General features: G+C 42.0%; 1 protein-coding gene across 6 annotated transcripts in view; it reads left to right on the forward strand.

Moving 5' to 3' along the window:
- The window catches only part of ELF1 (E74 like ETS transcription factor 1), a 122,454-nt gene that overhangs the window by 48,153 nt on the left and 56,833 nt on the right, over positions 1–17,468 (forward strand). For 2 of the 6 annotated variants that reach the window (XM_003130998.7, XM_005668448.4), the window contains exon 1: positions 16,837–16,878. The exons of the other annotated variants lie outside the window; for them this stretch is intronic. The gene's annotated coding sequence lies outside the window, so the exon portion shown is untranslated. Of the gene's footprint in view, positions 1–16,836; positions 16,879–17,468 lie in introns of those variants that run through there. 6 annotated transcript variants of the gene reach the window in all.

The raw sequence follows: 17,468 nt of genomic DNA on the forward strand, positions 1-17,468 counted from the left end.
AATTAATCATTTACCTAAGTGAGATTGTGTAACATCATTCATTGGTCATTTGACTGTTTTTAAAAATGACATTTTGGGGGGGGCAGTAATTTTTTAATTGAAGTATAGCCAGTTTACAATGTTGTGACAGTTTCTGGTGTACAGCAAAATGTTATACATACGTATATATTCTTTTTCAGATTCTTTTCCATTATAGTTTGTTACAAGATACTGAATATAGGACCTCGTTGTTTATCCGCTTTGCGTGCAGTAATGTGTGTCTGCCAATCCCAGACTCCTAGTTTATCCCTCTCCACTTCCCCCTTTGGTAACCACACGTCTTGTAAAAATTGCATTTTTTACCATCACACCAGTCTCATCAGAAATGTCTTTTATGAATTGGAAAGCCAACAAGCTCCAAGTCATGGGTACAGGTTTTCCAAGATTCTGATTTTCAGCCGAAAGCTTGCATTTTACCATTGGTGACAAGAGCTGTTAGTTGTTTTCCTTGAAGTGATGGGCTCACTTTGTCCATTTTTGAGAAAATGTCTGCCACATACTCATTTCTGAATAGTTCTTTGAAGGAAAGGTGGTGTCCCATGAAAGAAGCAGTTAGTTTAGCTCATAACCCAAACGGTAGTAGCACTAGCACATTTCTTCAAGACAACCATTCTGTTTTAGTCTATGACAGAAGTCCTGCACGCATACTTCCCGTTTTATCACTTAAACTATTTAAAATACATGCATCTATTGGTGGAAGTGTCAAGAGAAGGAATACTTTTTTACTCTATGTCAAGGACATTCTTAAGTGCAACTGCCTTTTTTTCCCATCTGCATGCCTAGTGGGAAAGAATACAATGGCTGGTGTGGTTTGGTGACACAGCCTTGGTTCATGCTTATGGCACTGAGAGTGTCACCTGCCTTTGCTCCATCAATGTGAAGTCAACCCAGTGAAAGGGGCGAGTAATTCCTTCGTATTACTAGGAAAATAACTAGAGGTTCTGGATCCTCTGTAGGTTTGAGGATTACATTTTGAAAATGACGGGCGTAAGCGTAACGTTGGAAATAATCCCGGTGTCCAGATATAAGGATGAGTTAAATAAACGATGGTACGTCCATACGATTATGTAGTGGAAATCTAAGTTTATGAAAGTTCATATTAAACATAGGCTTATTATATGATATTTTTCTATTTGGGGCACCTCTCTAATGAGGACATCAGCATTTCTCCATGAAAGTGAATGTTGATTCTGAGCCTCAGTATTTCCTTTTAGTTGGTGACTCTGTGATTAAGAAAAGGGAAATTGAAAGGCTCAAGAAGGCAGTTACTGGTTTCTCTTCAGTCTCAGGGATTTCTTTGCAGTAGCTTTAATTTTCGCAATAAAAGGGATTGGCAGCGGTATCGATCGTTCTTATATGCTTTATGGTAGCAGGTGAAATATGCCTTCAGTTCACCTCTTCGTGTAGCATCAGTTCCTCATTAGGCAGGTACTGGTTTACATTTTCCTCTTGTGTTCTTTTTAGCTGGGAGAACTTTGAGTTTCTGTATATTATTTAGCGTCAGAGTGAGTTAAGGAAGTGAGTTTCTAAAACCAACACAGCCAGAGATTTTCTTAAGGCAATGGAGAACGTATCGGATGCGGGTGGAAGCATCACTGTGTTGGTGGTGGTGCGTAGCCTTAGGCAAGTTAGAAAGAGACTATTGAGGTTAGACCCCCAAGTGTCTTGTTAAGATCTCTACACACAGCATTCCTAAAGTGGGCTATCTTCCTTCTGCAGAAGGTCAGAACACTTTTTTTTTTTTTTTTTTTTGTCTTTTTGCTATTTCTTTGGGTCGCTCCCGCGGCATATGGAGGTTCCCAGGCTAGGGGTCAAATCGGAGCTGCAGCCGCCGGACCACGCCACAGCCACAGCAACAGCAACGCGGGATCCAAGCCGCGTCTGCAACCTACACCACAGCTCATGGCAACGCCGGATCCTTAACCCACTGAGCAAGGGCAGGGACCGAACCCGAAACCTCATGGTTCCTAGTCGGATTCGTTAACCACTGCGCCATGATGGGAACTCCCAGAACACTTTTGGTGAGAGCTGCCTTATGCATTTAGATATTTCTTTGTTATAATGGAAGCCTAATAATCATGACTTGTCTTTCTTTGCTAATAATAGTTTTCTAAGTGCTAAGTCCTAGCGAATGTTTAAACTTCTTTTCCAAATAACCTTTGTGTTTATTCAGACTTTTATGTCTTAAAGAAGCTTATTAAAGCATGCCAGAAGAATATATACAGTATTATACTATTTATGAAAGGTTTAACATTTACCACACAAAACACACACACCTATGTAATTAAAAGCATAAAGAAAAAGAATGTGAACATCTTAGATTTAAATTAGCATAGTTAATTAGAATTACTGCTATATACATTTTAGTTTGAGAGTATTAAACAATTCGTATTTAGGAGCAGGATTGGTTGTGTAAATCATTTGTTTATTCAAACATTTTATGGTGTGAACCATTTTAAAGCCGGGTGTTATATTTGATCCTTTGGTCTATGGGTGGTTATAAGATAGTTTACAACCTGTTAGTCTTGGGAATAAACTGAAAGGAAGGTGTATTTTTCATCTGTACTTGGTTGACTGGAACACTTGCCCAGCGTCGTTAGCATGTTTGATGGAAGGTGGGAGACACCAGGCTGTTGGCAGATGTTCGAAGACTTTCCCCACCGTTCGGGTGCTTCCACCGGGCAGCAGAGCCAGAGGCTGTGAGAAGGGAGCTGATGTGTGAGGAAATGGACACTTCCCTCAGGGCTCAGGGAGCATTTATTCCCTCCATCCCAGGGATGGTTGAGGATAATACATGCACAAGTGAGAGCAGAAATATACTAAAGCTATGCTAGGAAGGTGCTAATAACCCTTCCACGGTGGAAAAGAACGAACTCTAGATATTTTCGTTGAAGAATACTGAATAAAAATGAATGAATTTTCAAGACCCTCATTTTAGAAATGTTGCTTGCCTTAGGAACATAATGCCATGCTTAAAGCAGATAATTAAGTTCTCTTAAGAAAGAGAACTTGATTAAATTCTCTTTAAGAAAGAAAGGCCACAGGATGAGTTTCCTTGCGGTGATAAAACATGGAGTCATTTTGGACATCCCAACCCGGAGACCAGGACAGCCTGGTGAAGTTGTAGAGGTACCTGACCTGCTTTGTTTTGAGTCAGTTGATCAAAGGTGGTTTTTTTTTGTTGTTGTTGGTCTTATTTTGTTTTTGGTGGTTGTTATCTTTTTTAGAGGTACGGGTGGGTTTGGGGGTGGGGTCTTCTACCTCGGCGGTCAAGTGTTACACATCTAAGCAATTGGGAAAAATAGTCTGAGGTCTTATTCTATTGTTCAGACGCTTGACTTTTTGACTCAGTCATTGTGGTTTTCAAGTCTTCATTTGTAAGGTGTTTACTCCCTAAGAAGACTTCTTAAGAAAACTGTTAATAATGAGTCTTCATGAGCAGGCCGACCTTAGATCCAAACCTCTCAACACTTTTATTTGGTCTGTTCTCGTGAAGTCTTCGCCATTTGTTACGTGCTGTTTCTGACACCGAGCTTTGGTACATTTTCGCATAAACTATTGGACTATTTATAAAACAAGACATAAAGATGTAGCAGAGAAGGCAGGAAATTCTTGACGTTTGTGTGCCGTATCTCGTTCTCTGCTTCCTGTCAGTTAAACCACGATGAGAGGAACAGAGACACAGATGTACAATTGCTGCTCTAATTTCCCATTAGGGAGACCGGTTAAGTATAAAGCTTGTTTCATTAAACTTGGTGTCACTTGTCGATTCTGGGGATGTTGTGGGCTTGTTTTGTGTTACGTAGATGGTGTGGATTACAATTCGATGTTGGATGTAGAAGATTTGACATTTTACTTGTGGGAAATGTTTATGGGTCGTGCAAGACTGGCACCCACATTTGTGTCGGTGGTATAGGTTCAGTATGAAATGACGAGCTCATACGTTGGTCTCAGTATTTTGATGAGCATTTATTTTTGTCTCTTGGTGTATCGGTGATCTTTAAAACTTTAGAGCGCTTTATGGTTCACAGAGTAAAATCTTAACTAGGTACAATTTTAAGATGATGGAAGGAAGATCACAGAGGTTGACTTAGCCAAGAAAATATAGTTAGCCGTTGGCAAAACTAGGATTTGAATGCGGGTCTTCTGATGCTACATCCTGTGTCCTTTAGGAAAAAGTTTGTTTTCATTAAATTACTGTTTTACCTATTACGTAGTGATTTAAGCTTTTGGGTTTATCTTTGCTCCTTTTACTTAGGATGTGTGTCCCTCCATTCCCCCCACCCCACCCCCGTCCCCATTCTCTCCACCCCCCACCCCAGCAAATAATTCCTGAATACCCTGGGAGAATAAGCGTTGAATCTGCTTTGGCTACACCTTTTGTTTTAGCTGATAGACTGATTGCCCAGAGGGAAGACTGTGTCTTAGCTACTTTCTCTTTCTTGTCCTTCTCCCTTACCCTCCAGTGTCTGGCAGGTAGGTCCCTAGTGAGTGCCTGTGAAATAAATAAAGAACATAGATAGTACTGATGCTTTCTGAAGGCCACCTGGTATATGGGAAAAGACAAAACTGTGAGAATCTGCTCTTCTTCCTTGGAGTGTTTATATTTGTCAAGGGGATGCTTAAAAAAAAAAAAAAAAAATCCCAGTAAACGCTTAAGTTGCTGTTAAATCTCAATTCATTCAAAGTCAAATTAAAAATTAAAGTGAAAGGAGTTCCTGTCAGGGCTCAGTGGAAACAAATCGGATGAGCATCCATGAGCACGCAGGTCGCAGGTTTGATCCCTGGCCTCTCTCAGTTGATTAAGGCTCCGATGCTGCCGTGAGCTGTGGTATAGGCGGGCAACTACAGCTCCAATTGGACCCCTAGCCTGGGAACCTCCATATGCTGCGAGTGCAGCCCTAAAAAGACAAAAAAAAAAAAAAAAAAAAAAAAAAGGTGAAATGGAGGCTCTGGGCTTTGCCTGGAAGAAGTCAGCTGTTGGATTTCACTGTATCTATTTTCACCTCAATTTTTCCCTTCCACTCTTCCTGTACCTACAGACTGTCTGAGAGGTAAAACATTCTCCCACAATTTTTACTCTCCGCTTAGAGTTGGAGAGGTCACATTTTCTGTGTCCAGTTATCAAGGACAGGGCGGCGGCTGGGAGGTAGATCTGGAAGGAAGGGGGCGGAGTTTCTGTTCACAGGTTGTAAGATAACCTGTGTTGATGTCCACTGCACATTTTTCAAGTGGAATGTTTTGAGGGGGAACATTAAGATCACTAGATTAGAAGTTCCGCAGGAGTTCCCGTCGTGGTGCAGTGGTTAATGAATCCGACTTGGAACCATGAGGTTGCAGGTTTGATTCCTGGACTAGCTCAGTGGGTTGAGGATCTGGCGTTGCCGTGAGCTATGGTGTGGGTTGAAGATGCGGCTCGGATCCTGCGTTGCTGTGGCTCTGGCATAGGCCAGTGGCTACAGTTCCAATTGGACCCCTAGCCTGGGAACCTCCATATGCTGTGGGAGCGGCCCTAGAAATGGCAAAAAGACCAAAAAAACAAAAACAAAAAACAAAAAAGCAGCCCTGCAAAGGCAGGAATTGTGATCTGTTTTTATTCACTGCTGTCTTCCTTCCAGCTAGAACAGAGTCTGGCGTATTGTAGGTACGCACTGGGTGTTTGTTCGGCAGGTAGTAGATGCATGAGGGTGAGCTGAAGCCAGCCAGGTGCTCAGACTCTGAGCATCTCGAGTATTCCTTTGGCACACATTTGTCTTAGGCCATCTGTGTAAGCCATGGGAGTGTGGTGACCATGACAGAGTCCTTGCCCTTATTGGATTGGCTCTCTCAATCTGCGGTTATTACTGATAGGAAGTTTCAATGACAGAGAAAGCAAAGTTCTTTAGCATAAGGCCTGGCACACACGAGTAGTAGTTATTATTTTCTTTGACTTATTTCCTAATTTGCTGTTGTCCTCTCTTTCTCAAATGCCTTGAGGATAATAAGTGTCATGTTTTTTTGCTTCTACGCAGAAACATCAGGGGTTGTTAGAGATGTTTAAGAATTAAGTAAAGTAGTATAGTGTTCTGCTTTAGAGATTGTAAACCACTTATTAGGCATTAGATATTACCAACAGATAATAATGTACGTGGACTTTATTTTGTTGTTGTACAATTTCTGGATGTGTCTTCATGTGAAAGTGTTTTTAAAAACCTAAGTGCCTGTTACCTCTACGAAAGCAAGTTTTTTTTTTTTTTTTGGTCTTTTTAGGGCTGCACCCACGGCATATGGAGGTTCCCAGGCCAGGGGTCGAATCAGAGTTACAGCTGCCGGCCTCCACCACAGGCACAGCCACAGCAGATCCGAGCCCCATCTGTGACCCACACCACAGCTCACTGCAACACCAGGTTCTTAACCCACTGAGCGAGGCCAGAGATGGAGCCCAAAACCTCATGGTTCCTAGACAGACTCATTTCTGCTACGCCATGGGAGGCACTCCAGGAGCATCTCCCTTCTCAACATCATCCTGGAAGAAAGTGAAGATTCCTTGAAAGGTGGTGATAGACGTCTCTATTAAGTGCCTCTGGTACTTTGATCTGTCATGCATGTCACCCTTCTTCACCGAGTAAATCAGCATCATCCATTCAGACTGTTCGATACTATAAATGGCAAGATGCAGTTCTCCATAAATGCAACTAGTTCATATATTTCAAAGTATCTCTGCTATCCAAATGGATATAAGATTTTTTTTTTTCCTTTTCTTTTTTCTCTTTTTTGGCTGCCCCGTGGTGTATGGCATTCCCTGGGCCATGAGTCAGATCTGAACCACATCTGTGGGAACACTGGATCCTTTAAGCCGCTGTGCCAGGTCAGGGATCTGCGTCCTGGCGCTGCAGGATGCTGAGGATCTCGTTGCAGCACAGCGGGAACTCTGGATGTAGGACAGTTTTGATGTTCAGTTGAGTAACGTCTAAGGAGGATTGCGTGGCGATAAGTCATATCTTCTGGAAAATCTTATCTTCCTCTCTCTCCCTTTCAATTCTTAGGCAAAGAATAAAAACTCTCAGTGAACTAGTGCAGTGATTGATTTTTGTTTTAAATAATTTCCCCACACTGTGAGTGGTTTACAAATCCTTGTTGAGGATCTCTGTTACAAAGTAATTAATGAAGAATTTAAGGAGGATAGTATACACATTGGTGGCTAGAAGTTATCAGTGTAGCAATCAGGCTCCGGAATGTTTGTTTAAGCCGTTCTCATTATTTTTGGATGGTAGTTACCGTATCCCACATATGTGACTCGCACTGGGGTTTATAATCAGGGGACCACACTCCGTTGTTGCAACCAGCTTTGAAAAGCTCCAGGAACTTGCCACTTTTTCTTTCCAAATCAAGCCTAAATTCCACTGCCTGGCTTTCAGGACTCTCCATAATTTGGTTTTGCGTTGCTTTAAAAAGCACATTTTCTACCATTTCCCATTGCCACTTCTTCGCTGTTATCTAGTTGTTAAAATGTCTCCAAATGTACTTGGGTCAGGTTTTTTTTTTTTAATTTTTTAAAATTTTTTTTAAATTTTAAGGCCACACCCGTGGCATATGGAGGTTCCCAGGCTAGGGGTAGAATCAAAGCTGTAGCTACCAGCCTGCGCCACGGCCACGGCCACGTGGGATCTGAACCATGTCTGTGACCTACACCACAGCTCACGGAAATGCCAGATCCTTAACCCACTGAGCAAGACCAGGGATCGAACCCACAACTTCGTGGTTCCTAGTCAGATTTGTTTCCACTATGCCATGATGGGAACTCCTGCTTGGGTCAATTTTGATCCTTTTCATTCTTTCGTGTCTCAGCCTTCACACACACACACACGGGGAAACACATGATTGAACACAGGTACATATATACCCTCTACTTTATTATCTTTCCCCTCCCCCATCGTCTCTCCACATCCTACCTCACTTTTTTTTTTTTTTTTTTTTTGGTCTTTTTGTCTTTTTGCCTTTTCTAGGGCCGCCTCCCGTGGCATATGGAGGTTCCCAGGCTAGGGTTCCAATCGGAGCTGTAGCCACTGGCCTAGGCCACGGCCACAGCCACATGGGATCTGAGATGCGTTTGCAACCTACACCACAGCTCACGACCACGCCGGATGCTTAACCCACTGAGCGAGGCCAGGGATCGAACCCACAACCTCATGGTTCCTAGTCGGCTTCATTAACCACTAAGCCACGACGGGAACTCTGTACCTCCCTTTTTCTTTAAAGCCCACAGCACGCCAACATTCTTGGACAGTTTCCCGTCCAACCATCCCAGTATCACCCAGGCCCAACCCTGCTTAGCTTCCAAGATCAGGTGAGATTGCGTGTTCAGGGTGGTGAGGCGGTAGACCCAACTCATTTGAAGGTCAAGTTGAGGCCCTTCATTGTCTTGACCCATTTGACCATCCCCTCTCCTGAAATGCTGCCCTATTGGCCAGTTTTCCTGGTGTTTCATGAAATACTTTTGGTGTTCAATTGTTGTCTCTCTTGATCTTGTTTCCCAAACTGGATCATGAGCATCCTGGGAACAAGGCCATGCGTTATCTCCTTGTATTTCCCACAGTGCTGAGCTTAGGGGGACCGTCAGTAACCCTTCATCCATATATTTTCCACGAAGTCTCCGTCGAAGCATAGTTTCTTCTGCACATGGATGTGCTAGGATCTTGGGATTAGCTCTGCAAGGACATCAGATGAGCATAAGAAAACTGTTTCCTATGGGAGAAAACCTCATACAAGGGTCGTCGGTGTACTTTCATTAACGGTAACGAAAATGGATTCAAAGGATTTAAAAATTGAGAATTTATCAAAGATGGAGGGCCTAAAACTGGAACTGTTCTGTATGATCAATCTTTATAGTACTGAGCATGGTACTTAAAGTGTGCTTCAGTCTAAAATTTGTACAGTAGGAAAATACAAACTTTTATGTGTAATTTATCCTAAGCTCATGCCCTTCCTTCTACCTTCTCATCTCTCATCTTGCGCTTTTACTGCCTCTAGTATTTTGGGTGTCATTGAGTTTAGCTTCTTACGTGAGCTCTGGTTAACGAGGGTGACGGTGGGAAGAATCCCATCTGAAGGATCCTGGCCTGGAGCATCAGGATTGATGGATCATATCCAAGTTTATTCAACATAGATTTCTATTATTTAAAGAAGAAAATGGGGTATGCAATGAAATTAGGGGTCTTCTACATGCAGGGAGTAGGAGGTTTTGTGCACGAGGGTCTGGGTCCATCAGATTTGTTGATGGCCTGAGGAACAGTGACAGTGTTTGGCTTCTCCAGAGTTTATATTCTTTTTTGTATTTAAAGGTGTCCGTTATATTTTTATTTTTAATTTTATTATTTTTTAAAATTTTATTTTGCTTTTTTTCCCACTGTACAGCATGGGGACCAAGTTACACATACATGTTTACAGAATTTTTCTTCCCATTGTCGTGTTGCGATGTAAGTATCTAGACATAGTTAGTTCTCAGTGTAGAATTTATATTATTATTATTATTTTTTTTTGTCTTTTTCTAGGGCCGCATCCATGGCATATGGAGGTTCCCAGGCTAAGGGTCGAATCGGAGGTGTAGCCCCTGGCCTACAACAGAGCCACAGCATCTCGGGATCCAAGCTGCATCTGCCACCTACACCACAGCCCACAGCAACACCAGATCCTTAACCCACTGAGCAAGGCCAGGGATCAAACCCACAACCTCATGGTTCCCAGTCGGATTCGTTAGCCACTGCGCCACGGCGGGAACTCCTAGAGTTTATATTCTCAAGTCTGGTTCTGCTGTGACCTGGAAGGGGCCCCTAAAATGCCACAGGTACAAAAGGTCATGATCACCCAGGAAGGTGTGAGGAGGTCTGGGTTGAGCCTCTCAGGGAGGACAGAGGAAGCCTGGGAAGGAGTTGGGAGAAGTTGAGGCAGAGCTGACTTCGGTTTCTTTAATAAAACGGGGTAGGGTAGGAAGCCATGCGGGACTATAAAATGCAAAAATGCTGGAATACCTGTTTTTGAGATTGGAGTGAAGAGTCGTAAAATTGTGACAGAGGTGTTCTTTTAAGCTTGGTCGGTGGCCTGTACCTCTTCAGTCTTCCAGCCCAGACGTTCAGATGACTGGCTGCATTTTTCTTACATCTTTTTGGGGCATGAAGCTCTGTTCATGCATTTGAAGTTTTTCTTATGGGTAGTGGAAGCCACTGATTAGCTTTAAGTAGAGAAGCAAGTTGCCCATCTTTTCATTTGGGGGGGTATCTGCTATATTCTCAGGGTAGGGCAGTCTAGAGCATACCTTTTCTCCGAAGATGAAAATATTAAATAAGGGAATAAACCAGCCACAGAAACAAAACAGTTTTCTTTCAAGCTGATTCTTGTTTGTTATAGAAAGAAATTTTTCAGCTGCCCAAACAGGTCTTGCTGACAAGTACATTTTAGCATGTTCGTGTTCCCTGGATAGGTGTGTTTTTGTCGGTGTTTGGGCGCTGCAGGGAGGAAAGTTCCTTCAATCAGTTTATTTGCATAATGAAAGCACCAGATTAATGACTTTTTGACAGTTATCACTTTCAGCCATTTGGAGAAAGTAAAACATTTTTTCGCCACCAAGGCGAAGAAAGCGATGTCTGATCACTGTTGGCTATTTCTCTTTGGTTTTAAATTCTCTTGTTTTGAGAACATGCTCAGAAAAAGGGTTAATCTTGAGACCACAGGTCTGAACAGGTCTAGGTATGAGATCTGGTTGGCCGTTTTGCAAGGTGCTACCAAGGCTGCCTGAGTGTAATCTGACACCAGGTAGGCCCAAGAGGCCAATGATGGGAGGTGGAGAGCAATGTGCAAGAACCGGCCTTTCAGGTCTGGGTGGTGAGTAATTGCAGCCTGCCCTCCGACTCCTGGAACTGTTCTGGGGTGTCAGCAAAAAGGTGGAGCAGAGGCACCTCGGCCTATTCCCTTGAGCGTATTGACTTTGTGGGTTTTTTGTTTGTTTCATTTTAACATGGTGAAGCTAAGGTGAGCTTATTCAGATGTCCAAGGCCTCCTGCAGCTTTGCGTGTGTCACCAGCATACAAAAACCTCAGTTTGTGCTTCATTCGGGTGGAGATAAGTGCTCTCCTTCCGAAAAAGATCTAGGTACTTCATTTCCCCTGCCTCCCCTTCAATGAAAGATGCTTTAAAGCAGGCTGGCTACTTACATGACATAGGTGGTAATATATCTGGTACTTCTGAGAACATCTTCATTTATCCAGATAATCCACTCGTGAAAAATACTCATGATCTATTCATGTAGATACAGGGGTGTAAGTAGACAATTAATGCTGGGAATTGGGGAAAAGTAGAGAATTGTTTGGTTCTTTGCCATTAACTGTCTAGGGGACCTTGGACAAGCCAGAGGGCTCTAGGCCAAAATTCTCTAACTTTTCAGTGAATGCCTTGTCCTAGGTGATTCTTAGATCTTTTTCAGCTCGAAAAGCACCTGATTCCACCCTTTTTTAGATTGAGACTCCACAGGCCCTTGGAAGATGGTATAGTATTTATCTTGATAACACTGATTTATTATTTTCACTTCTGGCTGGGAGCTCATATAAAGCATTCTGTTATACTGGAAAACATCTGAAAAGGCCCAACTATGATCTTTTACTTAAGAATTTCAGTCATTACACTTTATGGGTTTATTGCTTGCCTCTCATTTCTAACTTGACTAGCCTCTCTGCTCTCACTGGTCTTACTCTACTGTCTTTCATTTTTGTTGTATTTCTTCTGGTGTCTTGGGTTTTCTAAATATGTTTGCTCTTCTTAGGAGGGGTATGTCTGTATGTTGAAAAGAGCTGTTTATTCGGTTCTCTCTTCATATAAAAATACTGTCCATTCAGGTACTTGATGTCTGAAGTTGCTACAAAATTCCAGTTCTTTAGATACTCCCAGCCCTAGAAATATGAATATAATGATAAATATAAATACACAATCTGAATATTTTATTAGAAAGTCATTCAAATTAAAGGTAGTCATTCATCCATTGACTAAGCTGGTGTATTTTACCTTCTTTGGGCCAGAACTGATGTCTAATCTAAAAGCTTTTTGCTTTTTATTTGTTTGATTGGTTCCTTTTTTTCAATTTTCTTGTTGAACATAAGGCGTTGGTGGCTTAGTGACTTCCAAGGGGTAGCAATGATTTTCTTAAAAATATCGTTATGAATTATGGGTTTATAGGCCCTTGTATTTAAAGCCCTTTTGAAGGAAGCTTAAATTTGCATTCGGCTAGGGATTAAAGCAGCAAGTGTGAAAAGCATTAAAAACTGATTTTGACTCTCCTATGTTTATAATACATGAAATCTTTTTATAATAAGATACACAGAAATTATCCATTTGAATTGGTTGTAGTAGCCAGCGGTGCAGCTAAGGGTTTTATGTTTACAGTCAGTAAATTCATTTTGTTTGGAATGGGGGCATAATGGAACTTTGTGTTAAGGGAAGCCTGCCAGACAGGATGTGGTCCTAACCTTGAAGCAACTGGATTTATCAAATAGGTGCCAATTTTTAGGCACTAGACTAGAATTCTCCTTTTGTTGGTAATGGGGCTCCAGTGTTCTTTATTGGAGTCCAGCAGATAGGTAATCGTGACTCCCCGTGAGTATGGAAATGAGACGTAAGGAACCACTAGTTACCTGACATGCACCTGTTACACATCTCTTGCACTGTATTTAGCCTATAATGAAGCTCGTGTTTATTGAATAAAACTTACGTGCCAGGCATTCTGCACATGCGTTTGCATCTCATCTTCACAGGCTGTAGATTTGGGTGTTACTCGTCATACCCATTTTACAGAATGAGGAAACCGTGGCTCATACCTATTTTGCAGGAAGAGACTGACCCTGCATAACTTGTCCAAAGTCACAGTGCAGATTCAAACCCAAGTGGTCTGACTCCATAGCCTGTGCTCTTAACTATTGTGCTTGCACTACGATTTTACCTTAAATCTCTAGCTTGTCCATCAGAGGTTAGGAACCTGACTGATGATGAGACATTCCTCTGGCATGTTTCCTTGAAGGCTAAGAATATGGTCCTTACCCAGTTGAAAGATACGAGAGCCAGCTTGGGGAGTTGCTGTTATTTGGTAGATTCCCAACTGGGTGACCTTCCAAAACTGTGCAATTAAGTTAACTGTTTGAAGTCCTTGTGTTGAATGAACAGTTTTCTCTTTTTACGTGTTGTTTTACAAAGACTAGGGACACTCTGAAAATAAAATATGCTTGGAAACTATTAATACAGCAGAGTTCCTGAACATCATACGTATAACTAATGGTTGGGAAATGCAAACAAGTTTTACATCTACCTAAAGACATTATAATTTTGTTAGAGTAGAAAAAAAATGCCTCTACTTTTGCCTGAGTACTTATAATGTTTTTTTCCATTCTAGAGAAAATTTGAGGAATAAAATGATAAGTTCAGTCTTGGACATGTTTTAGACACATTGACTCTGAGGGGCCCTGATGTGGACCTACCTAACAGAAACTTCAGTGAGTGGGTTTGGACATCGGGAGCTCAACTAGAGACAAAGATTTGCTTTTTTCTAATTTGACCTGTGTATTTACTTCGAAACCCAGGTTCTTTTTTTTTTTTTTTTTTTTTTTTGATCTTTTTTGCCATTTCTTGGGCCGCTCCTGTGGCATATGGAGGTTCCCGGGCTAGGGGTCGAGTGGGAGCTATAGCCACCTGCCTACACCAGAGCCACAGCAACACGGGATCTGAGCCGCATCTGCGACCTATACCACAGCTCCCAGCAATGCTGGATCCTTAACCCACTGAGCAAGGCCAGGGATCGAACCCGCAACCTCATGGTTCCTAGTTGGATTCGTTAACCACTGTGCCACGATGGGAGTTCCTAGAAACCCAAGTTCTAAACCATTGCAGCATAAAGGATTTGGGTAGATTTAGAGGCTGTGCATTCTAGTCATGGACAGAGTCTTGACTTAGGAAATGAAGGTTCTAGTTGTCCTTCTATTCATGCTGTCCACCTGTTCGACCTTGGGTACAGGGGTCAGTTGGCTCATGAAAAAAATCATTGATATAAGTGTTCAGTCTCGTCTCTTACTGAAAAAAATTTAATGCTTGGAGCCTGTTATTTAAGTCCCTCTAATATGTATGGGTGGTGCCTCTGGATCAGGAATTAGGAAAATTCTTCCCAAGAACCTCGTTGGCTCTTGCCGAAGGCTATAGAACTACTCAGAGAAGAGGAGGAGGAGTTGCCGTCGTGGCACAGTGGTTGGCGAGTCCGCCTAGGAACCATGAGGGTTGCAGGTTCGATCCCTGGCCTTGCTCAGTGGGTTAAGGATCTGGTGTTGCCATGAGCTGTGGTGTAGGTTGCAGATGCGGCTTGGATCCCGCATTGCTGTGGCTGTGGTGTAGGCCGGTGGCTATGGCTCCGGTTGGACCCCTAGTCTGGGAACCTCCATGTGCCATGGGAGCAGCCCTAGAAAAGGCAAAAAGACGAAAAAAACAAAAAAAAAAAAGAAGAAGAAGAAGAGGAGCCGGGGATAGATTGTAGGAAGACACAGGGTCACACGCCTAATGAAGCCAATGAAGTAGTGCAGGAACTTTGCTTTGCTTACACTTTCCCAGCTTATGAACTTCGGTATAGAACAAACCCTTCGGTGGGTAAGAATAAAGGTGTCTCTTTGTATCCTAACACGAGGCTTTGTGCCCATAGGCTGTCATTTCAGTTTTGGGGGATTACTGTTGGTCGTTAGTGTGTACCGTAAGATGGAGGTATGTTGCCTGCTTGTCCTTATTTTTGAGATTAAAAACAGTTATTTTTAAAGAACAATAGCACTGTGGCAGTGCCGTCAAGAACTGGCTCGTGATCGCAGTGGAAAAGAAAGTGAAACTCTGCACAGATGGCCTTTGGGACAGGGTCACCTTTGTATTTACAGCAAAGTGGATTTGGGAATAGTCTCTTGGAATCTTAACATTAAAGAGGAATTTTTCTATCAGGAAACATCCCTTGATTCTGGGTAGGCTCTTCTTACTTTGGTTCTTTATGTTAGAGTCACGGTTTTCTCATTATCAAAAGTATTAGTCAGTCTTCATAAAGAGTATAAAGAACTTAAATATCTGTGATAGCTTTTCAAAACAGCTGTCATGAATATAGTGCTTTTTATCATTATTATGAGTACCCAGGTGGTGGGAGGTACAGAAGAAATTTTATTTTGTGTATTTTTATTCTTTTCATTTTTAAGGTTTCAGAAGAAATTTTCAGCAATGATTACTTATCCAGAGAGGTTTTACCCTAATTGTTGTGGCACCTGGCACATGACTTGGCAAATAATAGATACCGAAACATTTATTCAGCTGAAGTAGGAGAACCTAATTTTCAAATGTGAGACAGTGTGCATATAGTTGGTGCTATTAAGTCTGTGTTTTTTTTGGGTTTTTTTGTTTGTTTTTTTTCCTGTTAGGGCCACACCCACTGCATATGGAGGTTCCCAGGCTAGGGGTCCAATCAGAGCTACAGCTGCCGAGCTACACTACAGCCACAGCCATGCAGGATCTGAGCTGCATCTGTGACCTACACCACAGCTCACCGCAACTCTGGATCCCTTAACTCACTGAGTGAGGCCTGGGATCGAACCCGCAACCTCATGGTTCCTCGTCGGATTCTCTTCCCCTGCGCCGTGATGGGAACTCCAAGTGCTGTGTTTTCGAAGGCCCATGTAGGTCAAGGCACAGACGTCGGGTGGCTCTGTGAAAGAAATGGCACTGGAGCGTGGAAGGATGGAGGCGATGTCCATGGGTGTCCAGAAGTGGGAGAGGGTATTCCAGGACTGGGGAGCATCAGAAGTGCAGAAGGGAGACAAGAATGAATGGGGGGTGTGCACGGGACCTAAGAAGGCAAGCCTGGTGCAGAACCGGGTGAGCGTTTAAAGGAAAGTCCTGTATGTATGTTTTAGGTTTATATGTCTGTCTGTGATCCATTTAGGTCAAGGTATTCTTCTCCCCTCCAGACGTGGTGCATTGCTCAAAAACTACCTGAATCGGAGTGCTAAAAATACTTCCCCGGTGTCAGAGTTGAAGTCTAAGAGGTGGGATGGGTGGGTGTGGGAAACTGCTGGGTTAGAATTTAGTTAGGTAGACGTATTACCTGTTGGTGGTTAGCATGTACTCTGAGATAGAGGTATGGAGGTATGAGGGAGGAATTGAATTCCTAACCGTTTTGTTTTGTTTTGTTTTGTGGGGTTTTTTTGGTCTTTAAATTTCCAGTTACGGAAATCACAGTCATTCACGATGACTCTTTGAGTCCGGAATATATAGGAAACGGCCTCACTGAAATTAGGAAAATGAGTCTGTGATTTAGCTCGCACACACTGGCTAGATTTAAGTCTTCAGGGAAACTGATTCACCAGCTCAGCTTCCTTCTTGAACTCATCTCCTTAAAATTAAAATTGTAAACGCAGTTTCAAAGAACGAGGTGTTATTTAATGTGATAATTTTTATGTCTTTTGTCTTTTCATGTCACGGTTGTGGCCGTAAATACTTGATGCAGTATTTAAGAACCTTGTGCTGAACTTTCAAATTTCCTTTTATTTTCCTTAGCAGTGGGAACTTTTAAAAAGATTCTTATTTAAATAGGCAGACATCTTTTTAAAGCTTTTCTCCCTCCACTGTGAAATTGTTTTCACTCTTAAGTTGCGTTTCTGTTTTTCTATTGTAAAGTGCAGTTCTTTGCATGTTCTAATTTGCCATGACGTGGTCAAGTACTGTTTCCTTCCTGTTGCTTGCAAGCCTGTGCTAGAGATAAGGATATATTTCAGTGCATTAAAAAAGAAGCCACGGAAGACAGGCTTAAGCATGGTAAAGCATTCTACTTATCAGAAACCTTTTTAAAGAACAGAAAGAAGGCGCTTTCATTTCTGCTTTTTTTAAAAAGCTCTTAAAGTAGTATTTGTTAAACTTTAAATGTATTAGATTTAAAATCCTTGTGTGTATGTGTGTGTGTGTATGTATATTAAGCCTAACAGATATGTCTGAATGTTTCTATTCAGGCAAAACTATATATTTTGAAATCATTCATAATAAGTGTATAGTTTGCTGGCTTAATAGAAAGAAGGAAATTGTTTGTATGTCCTTTATTGCAATTACAAAAACCCAGTTATGACTGGGTGGAAATTTTCTTTCTTTTTTTTTTTTTTTGATAAACAGTACTTTGTAGTTTAACCGGGGGGGAGGGAAGAATAACTTCATTTTCAGTAATAAGAGGTTATCTTATCTCAGCAGGAATGAAGTCTTAAAATGTCTCTCTGGCTTTAAAAACTCCTCTGTGTTCACTAGTGATTTTGATTTTGTATCAAAACATTAACACCACCACCAACAAAAAATACTCTGGAGACACTGCTGTCTGGCTGAACTGTTATTTCTAAATAATACGGTTACGTTCTCCTAAC

The sequence above is a fragment of the Sus scrofa genome, chromosome 11 (assembly GCF_054392235.1).
Source record: "Sus scrofa isolate SSC_HxYL_T2T_F1_AM1 chromosome 11, Sscrofa_HxYL_maternal_Yorkshire_Landrace_v2.0, whole genome shotgun sequence".
Taxonomy (NCBI): domain Eukaryota; kingdom Metazoa; phylum Chordata; class Mammalia; order Artiodactyla; family Suidae; genus Sus; species Sus scrofa.